Here is a 6,016-nt window from a genome sequence, read left to right on the forward strand (position 1 = left end):
TACATACAGAAAAAAAGCATACAAGTAACTGTTTGCTGACTTCTCATCTGAAATAATGGAAGCTAAGAGACAATTGAATTACATTTTTAAAGTGTAAAAAAACCCTCCTGTCAACCCAGATTTCTATCTCCAGCAAAAATTGTCTGTGAAAATGTGGATAAAATATTTTGAGACAAAAACGTTTGAAAAATTTATTGTTAGGGTACTTTCACTACAAGAAACACTAAGAAATTATCATTCAGGCTAAAGGTAATAACATAAAATGGAAATTTTGATCTACATAAAAGGAATTAAAAGGCACAAGAAACTGGAAATGACTCTGTACATATGAAAATCTCTCTTTTTTCTTATAATTTATTTAAATTTACTTAAAATAAAACTAATTGTTTAAAACATAAATCATGACATTGTAGAGTAACGTTTAACATATACAGAGGAGTGAAAAATGAAACTACACTTGCAGAAAGGCATGAGGAGGTAAAGAGAATAATACCATGATAAGAATATTTTCTTGTAAAATAGAAAGTGTAAAGTGCCAGATCTGAAGTGTGAAATGCAAGGAGGTATAATATTGACTCTAAATAGAGACTAAGTTAAAAATGCAGCCATTTTGAAGTATTGGAGTTAGCATGTCAACACACGAATTTTGAAGGAACACAAATAAGCCTATAAGAAAGGGTGTCATGGAGAAACTCCAGCTCAGCCCAGAGATTCTGCAGCAAGAAAATCCAAATCTCATCTATGCCAGGCTGAGTGGATCTAGACAGTCAGGAAGATTCTCCAGTGTAGCTGGCCATGATGTCAACCGTTTGGCTTTGTCAGGTGTTCTATCAAAAATTGGCAGAAGTGATGAGAATCCATATGCACACTGAATCTCCTGGCAGTCTTTGATTCTGGTGGCTTCATGTGCACATTGGGCATTGTGACGGCTCTTTCTGAACACATATGCTCTAGCAAAGATCAGGTAATTGATGCAAACATGGTGGAAGGAACAGCATATCTAAGTTATTTTTTGTGGAGAACTCAAAAATTGAGTCCGTGGGGACAACATTAATGGCAGGACATATCAGACAGTGGATCACCTTTCTATGCTACTTACTGGACAGCAGATGGGGAATTCATGGCTGTTGCAACTGCAGAACCCCAGTTCTACAAGATGCTGATCAAAGGACTTAGGCTAAAGTCTGATGAACTTCCCCATCAGATGAACATGACTGACTGGCCAGAAATGAAGAAGAAATTTGCACATGTATTTGCAAAGAAGACAAAGTCAGAGTGGTGTCAAATCTTTGATACACCATTTACTTGTTTTTGCTTTTGTTGTCTGTGTTTTGGGTGTCATATCCCCAAAAATCATTGCCCAGACTAATGTCAAACAGTTTTTTCCTTATATTTCCTTTTAGTAGTTTTAATTTCAGGTGTTATGTTTATATCTTTAATTCATTTTGAGTTGATTTTTGTATATGATGTGAGATAAGATTTTGATTTCTGCATAGCAAGGAAAAAAACCAACGGAGTGAAAAAACAACCTATGGAATGATAGAAAGCACTTGCAAACTATATATCTTTTAAAGGGTTAATATCCAAAATATATAAAGTACTCAAACAACTCAGCAACTGAAAAAAAAATAACCAGATTGAAGATGGGCTAAGTTTTTAAATAGACATCTCTTCAAAAAAGCCATAAGGAAAGAATCTCAACACAATAAATGCCATATATGACAAAACCACAGCTAACATCATAATGAACTAGGGAAAGTTGAAAGCTTTTCCTCTAAGAACATCAACAAGACAACAAGACAACCACTTTTACCACTTTTATTCAACATAGTTTTGGAAGTCTTAGCCAGAGCAATTAGGCAAGAGAAAGAAAAAAAGGGCACCCAAATTGGAAAAGAGGAAGTCATATCATCCCTGTTTGCAGATGACATGATCTTACATACAGAAAAATCTAAAGACTCCACAAAAAAACTCTCAGGACTGATAAATTCAGTAAAGTGGCAGGATACAAAATCTACATATGAAAATCAGTAGCATTTCTGTGCACCAATAATGAACTAGCTGAAAAAAGAAATCAAGTAAACAGTCCCATTTACAATAGCTACCCCAAAATAAAATACCTAGGAATAAATTTAACCAAGCAAGTTAAAAAAATCTCTACAATGAGAACTACAAAATATTGATGAAAGAAATTGAAGAGGACACACAGAAAAATGCAAAGACATTCCATGTTCACGGGTTGGAAAAGCTAATTAATATTTGTAAAAATGACCATACTACCAAAGTGATGCACCGATTCAATGTAATCCTTATCAAAATACCAATGACATTCTTCACAGAAACAGAAAAAACAATACTAAAATTAATATGGGACCACAAAAGACCCTAAATAGCCAAGGCACTCCTGAGAAAAATAACATGAAGCTGGAGGCATTATACTACCTGGCTTCAAAATATACTACAAAGCTGTAGTAGTCAAAACAGCATGGTATTGGCATAAAAACAGACATAATACATAGACCAAAGGAACAGAGTAGAAAACCCAGAAATATGTCTGCATATCTACAGCCAGCTAATTTTTGACAAAGGTGCCATAATATACAAAGGAGAAAGTACAGCTTCTTCAGTAAATGGTGCTGGGAAAACTGGATCTCCATATGCAGAAGAAACTAGGCCCTTACTTCTCCCCATATACAAAAATCAACTCAAAATGGACTGAAGAATTAAACATAAGACCTGAAAATATAAAATTACTAGAAGAAAACAGGGGAACTACTCCAGACCAAGATATTGGTCTGTGCAAAAATTTTGTGGGTAAGACTTCTAAAGCACAGGCAACTAAGCAAAAAATGGACAAAAGAATTAATTATATCAAAATGAAAAGTTTCTGCACAGCAAAAGAAACAATCAACAGAGAGAAGAGGCAACCTATAGAATGGGAAAAAATATTTGCAAGCTATTCATCTGACAAGGGATTAATATCCAGAATATACAAGAAACTTAAACAACTCAACAGCATAAAAACCCCAAAACTCCCCAAAACAAAAAACAAAACCAAAAACAAATAATTTGATTAAAAAATGGGCAAATGACCTGAATAGACATTTCTCAAAAGAAGACCAACAGGTACTTGAAAAAATGCTCAACATCACTACTCATCAGGGAAATACAAATCAAAACCACAGTGAGTTGTCATCTCATTCCAGAGAAAAGGGAACCTTTGTACACTGTTGGTGGGAATGTAAATTGGTACAGCCATTGTGGAAAACATTTTGAGTTTCTTCAAAAAAGTAATAATAGAAATATCACGTGATCCACCAATCACACTTCTGGGTATATATCCCAAGGAAATGGAATAAGTATCGCAAAGAGATATCTGTACCTTCATGTTCATTGCCGCATTTTTCACAATAGCCAAGATATGGAAACAACCTAAGTGTCCATCAGTTGATGAATAAATAAAGAAAATGTGGCCTATATATACAATAGTGGACATTCTGCCATTTGCAATAACATGGATGAACCTTGAGGATGTTACGCTAAGTGAAATAAGCTAGATACAGACAAATACTGCATGTGTCACTTACATGTGGAATCTAAAAAAGTTGAATTTATAGAAACAGAGAGTAGAATGATGGTTGCCTGGTGTTGGGTGTTGGGAAAATGGGGAGATCTTGGTTAAAGGGTACAAAGGCTCAGTTATGTGGGATGAGTAAGTCCTAAAGATCTAACATACAGCATGGTGACTATAGTTAATTATAATGTGTCATACACTTGAAATTTTCTGAGAGTTGATATTAAGTGTTTTCCCCAAGAAAAACTAAAAATGGTAATTATGTGAGGGGATGGACATGTTAATTAGCTTGATTGTGGTAATTATATATGTAATTAAAACATTATATTGTATACCTTAAATATATACAATTTTTGTCAAGTATATCTTAATAAAGCAGGAAAAAATAAGGAAGAATTAAATTTATCAAAAATCTTTCCATAAAAGAAATTGCATGTCGAGATGAATTCTGCAATAAATTCTATCAAACATTTATGAAAGCAATAACAACAATATTACCCAAACTTTTTCCAAACATATAGGAAGAGGGACTCCTTCCTAACATACGTTATGAGGCCACCATAACCCTGATATCAAAATCTGGCGCCGTTAGAAGGAAAGGAAATTACCGGCCAATATCTCTTATAAACATACAAACCCAAATCCTCAGCAAAATGTTAGCAAACTGAATTCAGCACTAAATAATGGGTGCATCCCAATATTGCAAAGATGTTTTAACATTGAAAAATTAATCAATGTAATTTAATACATTATAGAAGAAAGTAGAAAAATCATATAATCATCTCAAAAGATGTAGAAAAAGAATTTGATGAAATCCAAAGCCCACTTATGATGAAAAAAAAAAAAAAAACCTCTTAGCATATTACAAATAGAAGAAAACTTTCTCAACCTGATACAGCAGCCATTGTTCTTGATGGCTAAAGACTGACTGTTCTACCCCTAAGACTGAAAACAAGTCAAAGATGTTCAATCTCATCACTTCTCTTCAACACTGTAAGGGATGTCCTAGCCAGAGCAATAAGACAAATAAATAAATAAATAAAATGACATAAACATTGAAGAGGTAAAACTGTACTAACAAGTGGTATTATTGTCTGCATAGAAAACCCTAAGGAATTTACAAAAGCTTACTAGACCTGAAAATGAATTTAGCAAGATCACAGAATACAAGATAACTATACAAAATTAATGGTATTTATATATGAACAACAAATATTTAGAAAGTAAAATTTAAAAATAAAATAGGAGTAAATTTTTTAAAAGCTGCACAAGATTTCTGCGTGAAAAACTATAAAACATTAACACAGGAAGTTAAAGGAGATCTAAATTAATTGAAAAATATATCCTGTTAATGGATTGGAAGACAAGACAGTGTTAAGACATCCATTGTTCCCAAATTGATTTGTAGAGTCAACAAAATTTGAACCAAAATCTCATCAGGTGTTTTCTTTTTGAAAATTAACAAAATAATCCTAATATTTATCTAAAAATGCAAAGGATCTAGAATAGCTAAACCAATTTTTTTTTTTTTTTAAAGGACAGAGTTGGAAGACTCACACTCCTGACGTCTATGTTGCTATAAGAACTAGGTACCTGGATGGAACAAAAATGCACTTCAAACCTTACCTCAATTTATCCTCAAGAATTAACTTGAAAAGGGTCATACCCATAGATCTGAGCATAAAACCTAATTCTATAAAATTTACAGACGATAACCAGGAAAAAACCAAAATGAATTAACTGAAGAAGAAAAATGACAAATGGCTCTTCATCAAAATTAAAACTCAAAATACACTGACAAAAAAAGAAAATGACAAGCCACAGACTGGGAAATATTATTTTCAATCCATGTATCTGACAAAGGCTTGCATCCAGAGCATATGAAGTTCTCCTACAACTCAATAATAGAAGGCAAATAACTAATCTCTCAGGGGCAAATTATTTGAACAAACAATTCACAAAAGAAGATGCACAAATGGCCAATGAACACATGAAATGATGCTTAGCACCACTGGTTATTAGGAAAGTGTAAATTAAAATGAGATACCACTTCATATCTAAATGACTAAAATCATGACTAAATGACTAAAATTAAAAAGACCTGTAATGACACACGTTGGTAAGGATGTTTAGCAACTGGAACTCTCATCTATTACTGGGGTAGTGGGGGAGTGTAAAATGACACAATCACATTTGAAAACTGTTTGGCAGCTTGTATAAAGTTAAGCATACACTTACCAAGTGACTCAGCAATTCCATTCCTATGTTTTTACCCAAGAGAAATGAAAACATATGTCCATAAAAAGACTCGCTCGGAATTTTATAGCAGCTTTATTTAGTTCAAATCTGGAAAGTACTCAAGTGTCCACCAACTCGGGATGGATAAACAATTGCAATACCATGGATACCACTTATATCATGGAGTACTACACAGCCATAAAA

General features: G+C 33.4%; 1 pseudogene; it reads left to right on the forward strand.

The window, feature by feature from the left end:
- Nucleotides 1–652: 652 nt before the first annotated feature.
- LOC103609040 lies at nt 653–1,369 on the forward strand (annotated as a pseudogene).
- Nucleotides 1,370–6,016: the final 4,647 nt, after the last annotated feature.

Source organism: Galeopterus variegatus, unplaced genomic scaffold, assembly GCF_000696425.1.
Source record: "Galeopterus variegatus unplaced genomic scaffold, G_variegatus-3.0.2 Scaffold9111, whole genome shotgun sequence".
In the NCBI taxonomy this organism is placed as follows: Eukaryota; Metazoa; Chordata; class Mammalia; order Dermoptera; family Cynocephalidae; genus Galeopterus; species Galeopterus variegatus.